General features: G+C 46.1%; 1 protein-coding gene across 2 annotated transcripts in view; it reads right to left on the reverse strand.

Moving 5' to 3' along the window:
• The window catches only part of ARHGEF3 (Rho guanine nucleotide exchange factor 3), an 898,185-nt gene that overhangs the window by 188,671 nt on the left and 689,452 nt on the right, over nucleotides 1-20,062 (reverse strand). The gene's annotated exons all lie outside the window — the stretch shown is intronic.

The raw sequence follows: 20,062 nt of genomic DNA on the forward strand, positions 1-20,062 counted from the left end.
AAAATAGGATTATGTTTCTTAAAAATGTTACAAAGTGTATTTCCTTAACATGCAAAAGCGTTTTACCATGCCACTGCATTGAAAGGTATATTTTTTAAGTGATAGTTTTCAAACATGAATTTAGAAACATTCATGCTTCTCCACCCCACCCTGACAACAATGCCAATAGTGAACTAAGAGGCAAGCCAGTTGTCATGTGCACCCTCCGGGTGGCCTAGGTTGGTAATATATGTGGACAACATTATAACCAAACACAGCAGAAGGTTTTGTACAGTGTACACTCTAAACTCATGTATTTTATCGAGGTCCTCCTATATGTCTCAATGAAGAACAAGCATTTACAATGCAATGGTCTCGGCATTGTTAAAGTTAGAGCTATTGGCATTGCTCATAACCCCCACCACAAATCTTCAACACAACACTTAACCAGCACTCTTAACCCCCTTTATTCTCCAGATTTAGGCAGCAGTAGAACGAAAGCACCAGCTGGCAGAGTTATATATTTATATGGCGCGAACTCGCCCGGAAGTTATTGGAGCGCTTTACATAACCCCGTATTTACATTACACATTCAGGCATGGGAGATTTGGAGCGCCCCGCATGAGTGCCGGCTACGTTACACATTCAAGCACAGGGAAGGATGTGGACGCGACCCCGAGGGACGAACACTGGCTTCCAGCACAAAAGTCGGCAGTCTAGCCGACGGACAAAGTAATGATATAGTGTGAACTTGCCCGGAAGGTATTGGAGCGCTTTGCATGGCCCCGTATTTACATTACACATTCAGGCACGGGGAGATTTGGAGCGCCTTACATGAGTGCCGGTTACGTTACACATCCGGGGAAGGATGTGGACGCGACCCTCAACACAACACTTAACCAGCACTCTTAACCCCCTTTATTCTCCCGATGTAGGCAGCAGTAGAACGAAAGCACCAGCTGGCAGAGTTATATATTAATATGGCGCGAACTCGCCCAGAAGTTATTGGAGCGCTTTACATAACCCCGTATTTACATTACACATTCAGGCACGGGGAGATTTGGAGCGCCCCGCATGAGTGCCGGCTACGTTACACATTCAAGCACGGGGAAGGATGTGGACGCGACCCCGAGGGACGAACTCTGGCTTTCAGCACAAAAGTCGGCAGTCTAGCCGACGGGCAAAGTAATGATATAGCGTGAACTCGCCCGGAAGGTATTGGAGCGCTTTACATGGCCCCGTATTTACATTACACATTCAGGCACGGGGAGATTCGGAGCGCCTTACATGAGTGCCGGTTACGTTACACATTCGGGGAAGAATGTGGACGCGACCCTCAACACAACACTTAACCAGCACTCTTAACCCCCTTTATTCTCCCGATGTAGGCAGCAGTAGAACGAAAGCACCAGCTGGCAGAGTTATATATTTATATGGCGCGAACTCGCCCGGAAGTTATTGGAGCGCTTTACATAACCCCGTATTTACATTACACATTCAGGCACGGGGAGATTTGGAGCGCCCCGCACGAGTGCCGGCTACGTTACACATTCAAGCACGGGGAAGGATGTGGACGCGACCCCGAGGGACGAACTCTGGCTTACAGCACAAAAGTCAGCAGTGTAGCCGACGGACAAAGTAATGATATAGCATGAACTCGCCCGGAAGGTATTGGAGCGCTTTACATAGCACCGTATTTACCTTACACATTTCGGCACGGGGAGATTTGTAGCGCTTTACATGAGCGCCAGTTACGTCACCCATTCAGGGACCCCGAGGGACGAACTCTGGATTCCAGCACACGGCGAGGCAGAAAACAGGCACACAGGCAGCATCTGAATACAGAGAGGCTTACTCCCAGAAGAAAACAAGCACACCACTGCCTTTCTACGAGGTGAAAGCAGAAATGCCTCGGAGAAAGGCAGCGGCGTTTTCGGATTCGGGTGCGTGTTTTTCTCGAACAACACGCCCAGACAAAAATCGTCAAAAAACACGCCCCCGAATCGCAAAACGACGGGGCTTGTTTGGCGAGACAAGCCTCTTCTCCAATGGCTGATCAGCATTTAAGAGGCCAGCCAATGGAGAAGAGGAGAGAAGAGGGGCGGGTTCAAGCCCCTCTTCTCCAAGTCATTAAATCTCGCGAGCAAGACTGCGCAAGCGCAGCCTTCGCTAGCCGAGACCTAAAAAGGAGGCAAAGTGAAAAGAAAATTGGCTAGTATCACACAGTTTGGTCAAGGGGAAAGCTGAGATTGATCCCAACTTTTCTGATTTCACATTGTGAAATTCAGCCCCAGACTCATACGGACCCCCTACTGCCACCCTTAGCATCTGTGCGGCCCTTGGTCACATTACAGACCCACTGGCGTAACGAAACTTGAGGCCTCCCCCGCCCCCCGCAAGATACGTACAGGGGGCCTCTCCGGACTCATTAAGGTGCTTGCCGGACAGAGTACTGTGCTGAGGGGGCCCCCACTCCGCAGGGGCCTGTGCTTTGCCACTGCACAGACTATACTTTGTGGATCATGGGCAAATGTTTGCAAGTACTCATGATTAAGGCTCCGTTTTCCGTTTTACTGATGTTTACAGCTAAATACAGACAGAAAACCATTTTTTTTCTTGTTTGTATTTATTTTTAAATATGGATATAAATTGAAATTGGGTGCTTTGTGGGGGATTCTGAATAGTCTCTGCCATGACTGCCAGGCCAATAGTTGTATATCAATCAATAAAATACTTTATTTTGGTTCTTTAGCAAACCATAAAAGTGCGTATACAATATACAATACTTTGTCACAGAAGAAAAGAAAACCATACATTTCACCAAGTGCCAGTGCACAGGAGGAAATACATTCATGGTATGGGTACATAAAAAGGGCAGAGTTTCATGAATTAAACATTACTGGTCCAGACAGTTTCTCAGTCTGACAGATAACTTTAAAAACTCCTTAACTTGGAGGATACTGTCACTGTGCAAAAGCTGCAAATACAAAAGTGCCGGCCTGATTTGTTTAAAACCAAGTTTTTTTAAAAGAGTTAATAAGTATCGCTGACGTGAAAATTCATAAAATTTACATCAAAAAATAAAATGCAGCATATCCTGCTGAGACTTTCCGTCGCAGCCGCAAGGCGCTGCTGATTTGTTAAAAATATCAGTCTTAGGTCTAATAAGCAGGTGATGGAACAGATTAAACCTAAATCTGGTCAGTAAGAATTTTTCATGTGTGGACAGTGAACCTGCCAGGTATGGTTCAAGAGCCTCGGTAGTCTTTAGCATAATAAGCTTCCTCACACTATGTTTCTGAAGCTCCACTTCTTCTCTCAGAGTCCTCCTATCCATCAAAAAGGCCTGTTTAACGGACTCCAGATCTCCCTTTGAAATTAGGCATGGATTAGCAAAAAGTTCAGATCGTCCAAGTTTTGCAAAGTTTGACTTTAAATAGTTTAGCCAAGGGGAGCACATTGCCTTGTCCAGGCCCATAAAGTCCTTCACAATTAAGTGTGTTAGGGGTATGTCCTCATTTAGCCATAATGTGAGCCAGCAGGTCGAGGGACGTAGAGAAAACAGATCACATAAATATTGCGTCCCCAGCTCCTCATGTACAACAAAGTTAGACGTACCAATGGGGACACACAGTAGGCGCTTCATAAATGAATTTTCCACGATCTGTAATTGCTCCCCGCCAACATACCCCCAAATAGTTGTATAGATTGATAGGTAACAGGGTTAAAAAAGAAAGGAATTTTAGTGTAGAGGGTTTAACAGCAGTAGATATGCACAAGTTTGATATTTAATTTTTCATATTTTCATGTAAGTACATAGATTTATCTTCCACGGGTGTTCATACCTAGCAGGCATTCAAGTATGAGTCCACGTTTAATTCAATGTGGAAATATACCAGTTTCAGCTTCATTTTTCTCACAAAACCCTAAATAAATATGTATAAATACGGATAAAATTTGCAGAAAATAAATATTGATAAATACTGATGGAAATGGACCAAAAATAAACACCACTGACTTAGATTCATCATGATTTAGATTCACTGAAGTGAACCAGTACTACAGCTCCCAGAATGCAATCGGCCATTAAATGAAAACCCAGACTGAAGCTCTGCATGTGTGTTGACATGGGGTCACCTGGGGTAAGCTCACTAGTATCTATGTTTAGTTGGTGTCTCAAAGGCCAGTCGTTCTCCTGTTGCTCAACTCCGGGTTCCTAAAAACCAGCACAATATGGAAAAGGACACTTGGTATGAACAGAAGAGGTGGGGGTCTGTTAGAAAGGTATAACAGATGCAGTCGTAAGTGCAAATAAATTAAAGTATTTCTCCTCAAATGTAATACTAACAGAGTATGGTGTATAAGATGTGCATATTGGCAGAGGCATTTTAAGGCATGGCAAAGTGGGCTCTGGCCAGGCGCGCAACACCCATTGGACTCAAAGGGCTTCAGTCCCCCCCCCCCCCCCCCCCCCCCCCCCGTCGTGTGTGGCAGCCCGGGATGAGACAGCTTTCCGGGCACACACACAGCCGCACCCGAGCACTTCACAGGTCTTTAAAAGACCATTTGCATGTTAATGAGGCCTTGCTGTTGTTTCACCCCTTCTAAGAGCCCCTGCAGCTCCACTCTGCCTATTGCTTAAAGATTCAGCCCCCCCCGAAATTTTTTCTTAGCCCCCCCCCCCCGAAATTTAGTTGCGCCTCTGGCTCTGGCCCACAGTTGCAGCCTCTCCTGGGGCCCCTCGTCTTGCCCCGATGAGCTTGAATAACTCAAATACCGTTTCCCAATAATTTATTTTTATTGAGGGTGACGTGTGAGTTAATTACACATATTTTGCAGAGAAAGGCTGTGTTTAGTCTCATGCAACATCCATAAAAAGTTTTTTTAGGTCAAAACAGTACCTCAGATAAATGGGAGAGCGTCACAGAGAGTGTTTGCAGTAATATTAGCGATCTGCTGCTGTGTTACAATATTGAAAACAGCACTATCCCTAAATATTAGATGTAAATCACATTTCCAATTTGGACCAGTGTACCTGTGCACTTTCGGTGACCTGGCCAAAGAGGGCATGAAACAGCTGTAATTGGAACACAAATTCAGAGCTGTTCAGAATAGGGCCCCCCGAAATCCATAAGCTTGCCCCTGCACAATGGTTCTTTAAATTGAAAAAACGAAGGGGGGCCTGCTGGCTGATTTTCTGACGTCATCCCCGCCCCGCCCCCAGTGCATTTTAATTAAACGGTGCTTATTGAAATGTAATTTGTAATTGGACAATATCTGGTGAGTCCACGTGGTACACGGTGCCTTCTCACAGCACATATCTCACAGCACATTCGCTCCTCCATAAATGAAGGGCTGTGCTTTAGAAGGTGACGTTTGATCAGTGTTGTTTCATCTTTTGGTATACTGTGTGTGTACAGGCGTAAGGATGGAGGGGGCGGACGCCCCCCCGGAAGGGTAAAGAGGTCACGGGCTCCGCGAGCCTCTCGCGGCAGCACATTTCACAGTTTTGTTATGCCGATGGGTGGAGGCGTGGGAGTGTCGCCCCGCAGCACTTGTTAACTCATTATGGGGGAAGTGGAGCGGAGCAGAAAGCCTCTCCCCGGGATGTGTTAACACAGCAGAGCGGCCTTTTTGGAGGCTCGTTCTCTGTTTGATGTTTGCCATTGCACAAAAGAGATGCAAACTGCTGCCCCGGGAGACCCCCCTCCGCCCCCCCCCCCCCCATCTTAAAGAGGAGAAGCCCAGCCCCCTTTGAAAAGAAATGCCAGATAGGACAGCAGAGAATGGTGAACTGTAAAGAGAAGGTAGTGTGATGGATGAAAAGGGCATGGTCAAAGTCTGCTCCAGCAAAGGAGGGGCATGTGCAAAAGGCTGTCTTCTGCGCATGCCCCTTCACCACACAAAAAATGTATCTGGCATAGTGCTGGGCAAGAGATGAAAGTCAAGTCAAATGTTGCCCAGTGGCCTCATGGCATTAGGATCACCAATCTCAATTTTCGCCAGCACTCACTATGCACATTGTGACCTGTACCTCTAGTCGTGACATCATGAGCACGCGCCGCAGAATTCAAAGTGTATGGCTAAGAACAACACTGGCTAAAGGAGACCCTTTGTTGCCGTCAACTCACACCATGTCCCGAGGTTGCCCCTTTACCAGTCCTTGTTTTTCAGCCAACAGCCCTAAGCCTGCTGAGACATGTAAGCCTTTAGTGCTCACTGAGCAGCGTAACTATAAGTCCCTGTGCTGTGGGGCGGCGAGTCGGGGGAGGGTGGGGGAGTAGTAAACTTGGACATACGCCGGTACAGTCCTCTGTTCCGTCGTATGTCCGAGTTTACTACCACCCCACCCTGCCCCTCCCCTGCCCCGCCTCACCGCCCCACAGCACGCCCTATGCGAGCCATCACTGGATGAAGATCACCCTTGTGGCATGGGATCAGGTTAACAGCTATGTCCGACCCATACGTAAACCCTTGTTTATGCACTGGTTGGAATTAAGAGTTTGGTTTTATTTAATGCATCCGCATAGTTATCATATGCTTTAAACAACGCAGCTTTGTTTAAATTTCGGTAGGACAAACGTGCTGAAATTTAACGTATTTACCGTATCATGAGGATTTTGGTGTGTTAAACACCAACATTCTAATGTTATTCCTCACAAACCCGTAATAAGTGCTATTATTTTTTTTTTTTGGGTTTCAAATTCCTTTAATTCCTATCTACAATTTCTGGCTGGCATATAGACATCATAGTATTCAGACTTGTTAACAATGGCCTTTTTATGTAAACCATATTTTTCTGCATACCACTGCCTGCTGCTAAAATTTACGCTTTGTATTAACTTCTTTTTTTTTGTCTGCTCCTCACTAGGGTGCATCTTTTTAAAACTCTTTATTGGCTTTGATAGGGCAGAACACCATTAAAAAAATTAGATAAAACAATCTTTTTCTAGTTTTGCATTCGGAGAAGCCACGAGTATCAGTTATCGAACAACCATAGGTTTAGTCAGTTGCCTGCTTGTTACGTAGGTTTTTTTTTTTTTTTTATAATTTATTTTTATTGAAAAAGGTTTATGACAGACAATCGAAGTTGTTGACAGATATTCTCAATGGTTGCAATCTTCCGCAGATACACTACATGGGTAATAAACAAAATTTTCAAGAAATCAGATCCCTGTCCCTACCTCCACGCATTTCCAACTCCACCATGGGTGATACACAAATCTCTCCTCTATAAGTATTCCATTTGGACCATTTTTTATCCCATTTCTTCGGGCACCCCCTAGTTATGAACACCTCCTTTTCCGCAATCATGCACTTGCCCAATTCCCTCAGCCACACCGATACAGCAGGTGGTGTCACTCCACCCCAGCCCCGAACCAACTCTCTTTTTACCAAAGTGTACCTCAGCGTCACCAATTGCTGTTCAATCTCTGTCAGATCCGAGTCCACCCATATGTTTAAGAGGCCTAGGCGGGCCGTCAGGTCTACTGTCTTCCCCAGTGCAGACTGCATATGCGTCGTGGCCCTCTCCCAGAGATCACGCACCCTTGGACACTCCCACAGCGTGTGGTAGAAGGTGGCCTGGTGTTTGCAGCCCTTCAAACAGAGGTCATCCTGCCTCGCCCCAATTGTAGCTAGAGTTATCCCCGTCATATATGACCGATGCAGAATCCTAAGTTGGATCAGTCTGAATCGAAGCGTGATTGCTGCCTCCCTAGGTGACATGAGAGCCACTTGCCAATCATCCTCTTCAATCTGCCCCAAAGTCTTTTTCCCACTGCTCCTTGAGCTTGCCAAAGTTGTCCGGTAAATTGTTACTGAGTTTTTTATATGTCAGGGAAATCGCTTTGGACTGCAATGGCCCATCAAGTAATCGATCCTCCAGAGGCGACGAGTCCGGTATGCCCTCGCAGCTCGGGAAGGCCGCCCTTAAAGCATGTGTGATTTGCAGATACCTAAAAATTTCCCCTGGTGCCATCTGGTATGTCTACCGGAGATCATCAAACTTAAGTATTGCCCCCTTTTTAATCATGTCCTTCACTGTCGAGATGCCAATCATATCCCACCCATCAAACCCTGGTTGATAGCATAGCATGCCGAGTTTCTGAGTGTACCATATGGGTGTTGCCTTTGTGAGAACATTAGCCCATCCCAGCCTTGAGTTTGCCAGGTGCCAGATTTGTAGTGTGTGCCGTGTTGGGCCAACAAACTTTTGTCTCTTGGTTCGGGAATACAGGGCACCCAAATAACCTGAGCGGTCCATCTGGTATCTGTCCAGGGCATATGCCGGGTCGGTCGGCAGAGCATACATCCACTGATTAACTGCTACCAATTGAGAGGCCCAGTAGTACAGCCTAAGGTCGGGCATTGCTATCCCCCCGTCGTACCATCCCTTTGTTAATTTCTGAAGAGCGATTCTAGGGGCTCTACCATCCCATAACAACTTGCGTACCTCCCCTTCTACCGCTGCGAAATAGGCATCCGGAATACGGTGTGGGCAATTTTGAAGGACATACAAAAAGCGCGGGAGCGCCAGCATTTTGAAGAGGGCGGAACGTCCCACCAAAGACAAGGGGAGTGATCTCCAGTGTTTAACGTCTGCCCGCAATCTGGTCAGTGGGGTCGCCATATTATGGCTATAAAAGAGTGCCAGGTCTGACGTAATGAAGATTCCCAAATATTGAAAACCGTCCGCTGCGACTACCAACGCACAATCCCTGGGGAGGCGGGGAACTTGCCCATGTAACACAAACAGTACTGACTTGCCCCAGTTGTTGGCATACCCCGAATATTTCCCAAAGCCTTTAAAAATATCAAGGATAATACACATGGACCTGTAGGGGGATGCAAGGTATAGCAGTATGTCATCAGCATACAAGGATATTCTATCTTCGCATTCCAACGTCCACCGGAGGCCCCGTATCATAACATCACGGCAGATCCAAGCCACGAGTGGCTCCAGCATAAAGGAAAACAGCAGTGGGGAGAGTGGGCATCCCTGTCTCGTGCCCCTCTTAAGCGTAAAAACCCGGGATGTATGGCTGTTAACTCTGACCTGCCCCTGGATGTCAGTGTAGAGTAGTTTCACCCACCGAATAAATTTGGTGCCAAGCCCAACCCTTTTGAGAACTTCAAACAAATATGACCATTCGATAGAATCGAAGGCCATGGAGGCATCTAAAGACAGGATAACTGCATCTTCCTCTAGGAAGGCCCTGTGCGCCACCACATTGTGCAGTCGGCGAATGTTAAGAGCCGTATTTCTTCCCGGCATAAAGCCCGACTGATCCGGGTGGACCAGGGAGGAGATCACCGTTCCAAGGCGCGAAGCAAGTACTTTTGCCAAGACCTTAGCTTCCGCATTTATCAACGAGATTGGCCTGTAAGAATTACAGTCATCCACCGGCTTTCCCGACTTGTGAATAACTACTATACAAGCAATACGTTGGTCTACCGGCAGACACCCCTTGTCATAGCTTTCCTCATACATTGCCCGCAGGTGTGGGACGATCTGAGAGGCTACGACCTTAAGAAACTCTATGGGGTGCCATTTGGCCCCATCGCCTTCCCCGACTTAATGTGACCGATAGCTTTGTGGATTTCCTCATCAGTCAGGTCCGCGTCTAGTGCATCTCTATCAAGCTCTGAGAGAGCCGGCACATCACTGTCTGCCAGAAGTTGGCGTGAGTCCTCCTCCGCATACGTTGTGGAAGGAGAATAGACTCTTTCAAAGTGATCCGCGAAGGCCTCCGCGATATCTTTGGGGTGATGGAGAACCTTCCCATCGGGCAGTGAGAGTCGGGGCACCCATCTTGTGCCCCGCTCCCTCTTCTCCAAACACACCAGAGTCCTCCCGGCCCGATCTCCCATTTCATATAGCCTATGGTAAGTCGCACTTTGGGTGGCCATCATGTGTTCACGCGCCTTGAACCTGTATTCATCCTGTTTTAGGGTCAGTCTATGCTGTGCATCCTCGGAGGGGTCCCTTGCATAGTTCGCCTCCAGTTCTTTGAGTTCCTCCTCCAATTGAACCAATATTTGATGCCTTTTGGCGACATATGTCGTTTTTAATGACAAGGCATACCGCTTTAGGACCACCTTGTATGCCTCCCAAATGGTCTGTGCAGAGTCCACCGATTCCAAATTTTCGGACAAATAGTTTCTTGTCTGTACACAGAGTTCTTCTTTAATATCTGGTATTTTTAACAACCATGGGTTAATAACTATAGTTTTACGGGCCTGACGTTCTCCATGCGTGAACTCTATTCCCACTGGGGAGTGATCCGAGATTCCTCTGGGAAGTGTTCGCGGGCGTCTAAAACTACTGATAGAGGTCGTGTGTGTTAGGAAGTAGTCAATCCGGGAAAGACTACCATGCACACTAGAATAGTACGTTTACCTCGGACCCGCCATTTGTAGCTCCCGTCCCACATCTGAAAGGCCTAGTGTCGTAGTAAATTCCGCCATAAGGTCATTGGGTCTGGGCCCCTGCCTCTGTGGGTATCTATCGGTCATATCGTCCATAGTCAAATTGTAATCACCCCCCATTATCAGTGTGCCCTCAGGGAGCCCCTCAGTATTCTACCCAGGTCTGCGAGGGCCACCCTCCCCAGTGCTGGTGGCAGGTAAACAGAAACCACATTCAGGACTCTTCCCTCCCATTGGGCTTCCACCACAGCAAATCGTCCTCCCGGATCTGCCCATGTCCTATGGATAATCAGGGGCTTGCTTTTTTTAACCAGGACACACGTACCTCTGGAGCCAGTGGTATAGTCAGCATGGACTAGGAGCTTATATCCCCATCTAGTAAGGGCCTTGCTTTTGCCACCCACCAGGTGAGTTTCCTGCAGTAGCACCAGGTCCGGGGCCTGCCTCTTTAGATACTGTTGTACAATCCCCCTCTTTATTTTGTCACCCAGGCCATTCACATTCCAAGAGAGTACTGAGAGTACTAATTCCCCATCCACCCCCATCCCATAGCACTTTAATATCGACTACCTCACAGGCCAATAGTACAGCACAGATGTCATAATGCACCATACACACGAGAGCAACTTCATCATTTTGGTGTCTGTCACTACCAAAACCAACACAAATACCATCACATATCCAAACCCTACCACTGCGTTTCGACTGACTACAATAACACCCCCCCTCCCCCCCAACACCGCCGCCCTCCCTGCCCCCCTGCCCGTGGATTTAAAACTACCCACCCCCAAACATGGCAGAGTGCCTCTCTCCCTCCCAGAAATGCTGAAAAAGCGCGGGGTTAACGAGTCCCGTCCCCACATCTACATATCACAATTTTGAGTCATTGCCATCCACATTGTGCATTCCCTAAAGTCTTGGGCGAACTGTATCTTTAAGTTCACGATACTTTACCCGGTAACCATCGTCCCTCATTCAGTGTCTTATGTGAGGTCACTGCTGGAGCCATGGCCCCGCTTTACCACTCTTACTCTGCAGGGGGGTCCGGCACCGTCCAGGATCTTCGATGGACGTCTCATTCCCGCTCAAGAGCAGGACCTCCAGTGCCCGCCGAGTCGCCATCCCGCACCTCTTTACTGCTGTTTCTTTGCAGGCCCGATCTACTCGCCCGGTCTCTCCTTTGGCTACCAGCCTTGCTCCAGCCCTCCATCCAGTCCCATGCCTCCTCCGGCGACTCGAAGAACCACGTTTTGCTTTCCAATTCCACTCTCAACCTCGCCGGAAAAAGCATTGCATACTTCACCTCACGGCCACGGAGTTCTTTTTTCACTGCCAGGAAACTTCGACGTTGGGCCTGGACCTTGGCCGTGAAGTCTGGAAAGAAAGCGACTTCATAATTATCTACCTTCAAGGGAGGACCTGACCTTGCCGTCTGTAGGATTATGTCTCTGTCTCGAAAATTGAAGACTCTGGCTATCAGGGGTCAATGGGGGGCACCCGGCTTGGGCCTTCCTCCCGGCACTCTATGAGCCCGTTCAATCGAAAAATAACTGGACAGGGTCTTGGGCTTGAGATGCGTAGTAATTAGTTCTTCAACATAGAGGTCAGCAGCAGGCCCCTCCGCCCGCTCCGGAACCCCCAAAATGCGTATGATATTGCGGCGGGCGCGGCCTTCATAATCATCCAGTTGTTGCGCCATTCGGTCCTGTTTCTTTTGCATCTCAGCCATCTGCGACTGGAGCTCCGACGTATCCGTCCGCAGGGCCGTAGTAGCTATCTTCAGCTCCTTCACCCGGTCGTCCATCTTCCTAAAGTCCGCCCTTATGAGTGAGACTTCCACAGTAACCGAGTCCAGTGACGTGCGCACTCCGCTAATCGCCGCCATGACATCGTGCAGCGTCGGCTCCGGCCCCTGTTTAGGGACAGCCGGTCCCTCCTCTTTTCCCATGTGTGGCGGCTCTCCCTTATCTCCTGCCTTAGACCAGGCGAACTTGGCCAGTTGCTTCTGAGCGTTCGCTTTCGGGCCTTTGCCACCCGCTGCCATGTGTGCAGTACCTGGGTCTACATAAGTGCTATTATTGCACCCGATAAATAACGTGCCCCGTGGTATTGTTATTTATCAGGTGCGATAAATTGCACCTATGCTTGTAATTGGGGCCCAAGTAGGTTGTTCTCGTCATTGTAATTGTATATATATAGCGCTTACTAACCCTGACGAGGCGCCTAAGTGCTTTTCGGCACGTAGTACGCTACTCCAGAACCCAAAAGGAATAGTGGTGGATTAGTATAAGGAAATAGGAGTATAGTGTTAGTATAAAGAGGTACAAGTTAATTTGAGCGAAGGACATGTGAGTCTGTTAGTTGTGTTGAATAGAGTAATGGACGAATGGAAGAGGGAAGAAAATCTAAAGTGTTAATTGGGAGATCATAGTAGGAAGTTGAAGACCGACAGGAAAACCCACATACAACAGCACTCAGCACTTGTAGACCACACCGCACCAATCTTTTATTTGACATCTACAAAATTATTACACCACATCCATGCCATCTGAGCGTGCTCATAAGCACGAAATACATCAGACCGGAAGTTGATTAGTAGTAAATTAATAACACTACTATGACTTTGGGACCTGCCCAGCTCCTCACCCTAAAGCGTGAAAGATCATTAAGCAGACCAATGCACCCAACACCGCAGAAGGCAGCCTGATGCAAGCTCAGAAAAATTTTGGAATTAGGCAACCCAGGGAGACAAAAGGTGTAGTAAAATTACGCACGTTGAAAATATTGGGAACATATTTCAATGCAATCACAAAAACATTCAGAGAAAGAAAGACTAATGATATGCTTGAGTAAATCCTCCTCCTGTAGCGGCGATGAAGTGGAGAGTTTGTCGACATTCATAAGATCTCCAGGATTCATTCCCACCTTGGAAACAATTTGGTGTTTACTCCTGTCAAATGCAAAAGTAAATCTGTTTCCCCATTGGGAATGAAAAGTGAACCCTTCCAAAATTGGTAGGGGGGTAGAGGAAGTGGGACCCTCCATGGGAAATAAATATTTTCCCACTGGAGAAAGCTTTTAAAAATATAAGTGCAACTGCATTAATGCTAAGAACTTTTCATATGAATTTGTACAATTATGCATTAACAGCAAGAGCGTTGCTGTCCGCAGTGCAGTAGGTGTAGGGGCACCAGGGCCCAGAAGTCTAAAGGCCTTCTGAAATCCAGTGATGGCTGCACTTTTTTTTTATTTCAATAAGATTTTTATTGAGATTTTTGTCATATAAAAAACAAAACAGAGACACACAAAACTAAACAGATAGTCATACAGAAACATAAAACATGCACAAAATCTATGAATTCTACAATCTAAGGTCTCTTCCGCTTCCCTCTGTTTCTTTATATTTTGCCCTTCCCCTCTATTCTAGTAAGGGGTCACGGGTGTAAAGGAGGGAGAAAGGGGCCTGAGCTGCGGTAATTGTATAGGAGCATAGAGAGCAGCCGCGGCCCGTGGAGGGAGTTCCGTGGGGCAGAAAGGCGGGGTGGGGGGGGCACCGTGGGGGGTACTAAACACCGGAATATGGATAATTGCAGGTAAGTAAACAATTAAATAAATAAAATGAATTTCGTAGCGCGCCCTGCATTGCAAAATGCGAAGCAGCACGCGCTACGAAATTCGTTTTATTTGTTTCATTGTTTACTTACCTGCATTATCCATATTCCGGTGTTTAGTACCCCCCACGCTGCCCCTCCCCCGCCCCGCCTTTCCGCCCCACGGAACTTCCTCCACGGGCCGCGGCTGATAGAGAGAGAGAGAACTTGCTCGCTTTTGTTCGAAAAGGTAGGAGGCAGGTGTCGACCTCGCCTTTTTCATGCTCTTTAATACTCCACCAAGAGACGGGTGGGCGGCATTTTTCCTTCTTGCAGCAGACTCCATGGCACCGTTGCCTTCGCGTGGATATGGAATTCACAAACATTTTCCACGTGTGCTCCTGAAAACCTGTGAGACTCAAAGGTTTTTCGGGAGTGCTCATAGAAACCATTGTGAAAAAAATGCTATCGCCTCAAATTAGGGAGTAAATCTAAGGGTATGGATTTGCGATTTTTTTGTAAGGTTTTGCCTCTCTATTTGCATGCTTTTCTTGAACAAGGGTAGTCCGATGTACAAAGCCATTTTGATGTTGTAAAGGCTGAAATTCACAAATTCACGTTTGTGACCGCAAAATAACTTTGTTATGTATTAAACCTATTTTTCAAAGTCGGGTAAAGCATTTCCGACTCACAAAATAGGGTTACCGATCCATACTGAACTGCAGTTAGAAAGTGGCGTTCCCTCCTATTTGCAATTTGGTACGGGATGTATCAATGTCACAAATCATTGATCAATTACCGACACCTCAAAGGAGGTGGTAACTGATTCTCAAAGGGAAAGTTATCCCGTGGGACACTTTCCGCTTTCTGAATTGTGTCAGCAGCCATTTGAGAGGGCTGGGGTGGTAGTAGGTAGCTTTTTTTAATTTTTTTTATTTTTTTAAAGCAGCACCAGTTCCTTCAAGAAACACGAGCTGCTTAAATAAAGTTTCCCACCTATGAATGCAGACGCAGGTGTGGGGGTCTGCTGCCACCATCCCAGTGCTTGAAATCAACCACAAGCTGCCCGCAAATAGTGACCTAATTAATATTCACTAGTCAGGCCATTTGACAACCTCCTGCAACCAGATATTTTTCATACAACCTATTTATAATTGGTTCCTAATGCAAAATTAGAGGCTAGTCGCAAAACTTTAGTATAGTATGCATCTTGTGACCTGTCTGTATTGCATGTGGTTCAAATTGCTGTTCCCATGAGCTGGTGTATTTGAGCTGTCACTATAAGCGGGACCACTGGAATGATGGGCTTCTGCGGCCATGGCATTTTCTGCTTAGTTATAGGTTTGCCACATTTGCCGCATAGCTGCAGATTTTAACAAATAACATTGTTTCCTGCTTAGATAGATCAAAAAGGCCTAAAACCCTGGCAACGCATCTTCCTGCGCAGTGGAAGGCCCTTGCAGAGGTTGACTGGTCATCTTTCAATTGCTTATTTCTGTATTCTGGTGTTAAATGTGTTCTAATAAGGTGACATCTTTAATCAGACAGTGTTACCATGTGTAGAAAAAGCAAAATAACACTATCACAAAATGTGCGGCATTATGCTGCATCATTTGTCTTCTGTTGCAGCATAATATAGTCACCCTGACCTATCATTAGGTCTCCCCCTGCCGCATAATTCCAGCGGCCCGGACTTCAAGGTACACATTGCCTAAGACATCCGGAGGCTGTACACCGAGACAACTTTGGCCGCACTGGCACGTGCACAGGGGACGCAAATCCTCCGAGTTATGAGAACAGCGAGTTTTCACATTCCAAAGGAAAATGAAAACATAAATGAAGGCTGAATTTCGCCTCAGAGAAAAACATTGGAGAACTCCGCGTTTACATGGAAAGCCTCACTTCTTACACGGTGTGTCTGCCAAGGCACCCAATGGCCCGCAGGCAGACAGGAAGAACCCACGGAAAAACAGAAGTATTCTGAACTGTCCACACCCCGAAGGGGGGCAATAGTCTCTCTGAAAGGTATTTTACCATAAACTGAAAATGTTCGCTTACGTGCATGAGTGGTTTTATATATAGACGTACATACGACCCTTGATATGTGGATACCCTGTTCATTCGCTAGTTTGGCACAAGGCCCCTCCAGGAGGCATCTCAAGTGTTGAAAGATAGGGCTGCGAGGCCTGTGCTCCGAGCTAGGCGCGTTCAAGGAGGAGTAAGGAGGTAACATGCGGAAACTTGCTTTTTCCCTGGCTACACGTCTGGCGGCCAAAGGGGCCTTTCAGCAACATCAAATACCTGCTGTCACGCGCTACCCTCTTCCTGGATGGTATCTGCCATCAACTGGAGACACGCCCCTCCCCCTCTCCCCATTGGGAAACGCACTGAGCTTCAAGACTGCACTAGCCCTGACTCACCGACAATTCAAGGAGAATGTGTCAAAGAAGTTGGAAGAATATTTATACTTTTTCGGTGTTAGTGCCCACTGCATGCAGCACGAAAACTGCACGCATACGTGGATGCAGAAAACATGTTTTTAGAACTATGTGCTATTTAAATATATGCAATACATATATAGAAATATATGGAAACATTTACAAACCCATACATAGGTGCATACACGAACAGATATTCTGTCATATACACAAACATATGTTTTCAAACATACTGTACATACACACACACAGACAGAAAAGAAATAAAGAGAGGTAGTGGCATTGCAGGGGGGGCATTGGTGGGGCCGGTACTCCATTTGTGAATGTTCTGGTGGCCCACTCACCCTTGTGCCTCACCACCAGCCACAGCTGCAGCCACCAGAAACAGACAACTGTCCTCTCAAACTGGGAACAGCGATATGGTTCCTATTTAAATTTCACGTTTTACTTACTCTTACATCCCCTAAGATTATTTGCTTTTTCTCCAGAATGGAGTGCTTCAGTAGTCTTTTTTTATGCAACATATTTTTCATGTAGAGTGCATAATCTGATAAGAGAAGCTTTTAGGAGTCTGCATGAGTGCAGGTTTAGGGTCGGAGTTTATAATGGACCTCGGTTGAGATCTGTGAAGTTCAGGCCAAAAGCAGTGTGAATTTCTTATAGTGCATGTCAGTGGGTCACAAATGAGCTCAGAATACATGCTCATCCAATCCTTGGCCTCTCTACAGAGCACAGGCCGCAATAGTCAGGTGTGCTAGTTGTAAGTGTAATTATCTGCAAAGGTGTGTGCAGGAGGTACACTGCTGTTGAAATATTAACAGGGCGAAAGTTAAAGAAAATGCAGTGCTTACAGGTTGTGTGTGTAGTGGTGAAGAGAAGTATGAAAGTACGTGCAGGAGACAGTGAAAAGGGGTTGCTGAATAGAAACAGAGGTGTGAGATCTGAATATTGAGTGTTTCCGAAAAATATATGGAGAAAGAGGGTAAATGTCTAACAAAGAGATAGCGAAAAGAGACTGGTTTAAAACCTGGCCTCTTACACAGATCAATGTTTAATTCACACCATGCTTTTAAAAAGTATAAAATATAATACCGTACCTTGTGTCTGAGGATATATATATATATATATCACCTTCTCCGTTGGCTTTCAAGATTCCTTCCAGCCAGACATGGACCGCAAAGTAAGTGCTGTATTCTAAGTATTTATTTAGATGTCGCCATAACGCGTTTCAACTCCTCAAGAATCTTGATCACTTGACATCATTATGGTTCCATTTTTTCTTTTTTAAAGTGACAAAGTGCTTTGTGATTCGTACAGGAAATTTTCACATATATAGACATAAAAGAGATACTTTTAAAATTGTTTTTCACTTCATAGATGTCAGTTTGTTACATTGATATATCGTTTGCATTGAGCTTTTGTTACCATTTAGACCGAAAACATTATCATCTGATTCACAAATATCCGTTTATAAATATACATATTTGATAAAAAAAATGATTTCATAAAATTCATCCGTCTAAATTAGTTGCATATCCTTGTTGAACAGTTGTAATTCTTTACAGACAGTCATTAATTTCATCACGATGCCCTACTATCATATTCTTGGATAATTATGTAAAATACATTAATATTAAAAATGAATATGTGCAAAGAGTTGTTTTGTAATGTGCAACATGCCATTATTACTAGGCATTTACTGTTTTACTACGATCTACTCTTATAATGGAAAAAAGTCCAAGAAAACCTTACTCTTAACCCTATTCTTCAATCTCAGTTCCCTACCTTATCTGGTAGCATCGAACTTGATGCAAACCACTTCCATAACTGGATCTCACTAGAAATTAAAACTCGGAACCCTACCAATCATTTCTGTAGACCTCATAAAAATACCAAAACCAACGCCCCTTGGTTCACCTCTGACCTAGCTACCGCTCACCTACTGTGTAGGAAAGCTGAGCGAAAATGGCGCAGAACTTATGACAATGACGACCGTCTTTCTTACATCCATCTAAGGAAAACTTACCTCTCCAGCATTAAATCCGCAAAAAAAATCTTCTACACCAATGCCATTAAGGAAGCTAGTCAGAAACAAAAAACTTTATTCTCAATAGTAAAATCATTTACCCAGCCTAAAGCACTTCAATCCGAAATCCCCCCATCCCAAGACTTCTGTGACAAAATATCAGACTACTTTGACGATAAGATCGCCTCCATCCAAAGTAATTTCCCCCCTTCACAAACGTCTCATGGGGTGCCTATTCCCGATCAACTAGAATCCCTAGTTGGTAGCCTTAAGAAGTTCACCCCGTCACCTTGGCTCAAACCAGAGAAGTTATTCTAGCGTGCAAGTCTGGCTCTCCCTCCGACCCCTGTCCTCCCAAAATCCTCCACCAACTCATAGACGTGCTGAACCCGATCATCAACAACATAGTTAATTTGTCGCTTCGTTCAGGTTCGGTCCCTCGCCTATGGAAAAAGGGCACAGTCAAACCTCTCATGAAGAAGGCGAACAAATCCCCGTCGGACCTGACCAATCTCCGCCCGATAACACTTCTCCCGGCTCTTGGAAAAATAACCGAACAGATGGTTTACAGAGAGCTCAAACGCTATCTGGAAGCTCATAATATACTCCACCCACAACAATCTGGTTTCCGTCCCAAACACTCGACCGAAACAGCTCTGATTGAATTGTCAGATACGATAAAGACGCTGCAAGACCAGAGGAAGAAAGCTATTCTCATACTTCTCGACCTCACTGCGGCGTTCGATACCATATCCCACCCCATCTTGATCAGCAGATTGACAGATATAGGGATTTCGGACATAGCCCTATCCTGGATAAAATCTTTCCTTACTGACAGGTCCCAAACTGTCGCGCTTGGCCCTTTCCGCTCCAATGAGAAGAAAGTCTCCTCTGGAGTACCTCAGGGGTCCATTCTGAGTCCCCTTCTTTTTAATATTTACCTCATCCCACTCCTATCCCTGATTGAATCATTCGGCATACCGGTTACATCGTATGCCGATGATACGCAGCTCATCGTTCCTCTAGAGGATAACTCAACCAAAGCTGAGTCCAACCTCAAAGACTGTTTGACAGCGGTTTTCCACTGGATGGACACTAACCATCTCAGATGCAACTCGAGCAAAACAGAGATACTCCCTATCGGAAAAAACACCTCCTTTTGCCCAGGCCTTTGGTGGCCGGAGGACTCAGTTGCCCCTCCCCAGACCGTAACAACAGCTAGGAACCTTGGTGTCCTATTCGACTCTGATTTATCATTTGACCAGCACGCCAAGAATGTTGCAGGCAGATGCTTTGGAATAATAAAATCGCTAAGAAAGTTCTTTGACTTTCTTCCACTTGACGCCAGGAAAACAGTAACAGTAGCCCTCATAATCTCACGCCTAGATTACTGTAACGGCCTTTTGGCGGGGTCAAAAAAGTCCACACTGACCAAACTTCAAAGTGTTCTTCACACGGCTGCACGACTGGTCCTAAAACTGCCCCGAAAATCATCTATCTCCGCAGCTCTTAGATCCCTGCACTGGCTCCCCCTCCACAAAAGACTACTTTTCAAAATACTGATTATTGCCTTTCGGGCATTTAACAACACAGGTCCA

This window comes from Triturus cristatus, chromosome 9, assembly GCF_964204655.1.
Source record: "Triturus cristatus chromosome 9, aTriCri1.1, whole genome shotgun sequence".
Classification (NCBI taxonomy): domain Eukaryota; kingdom Metazoa; phylum Chordata; class Amphibia; order Caudata; family Salamandridae; genus Triturus; species Triturus cristatus.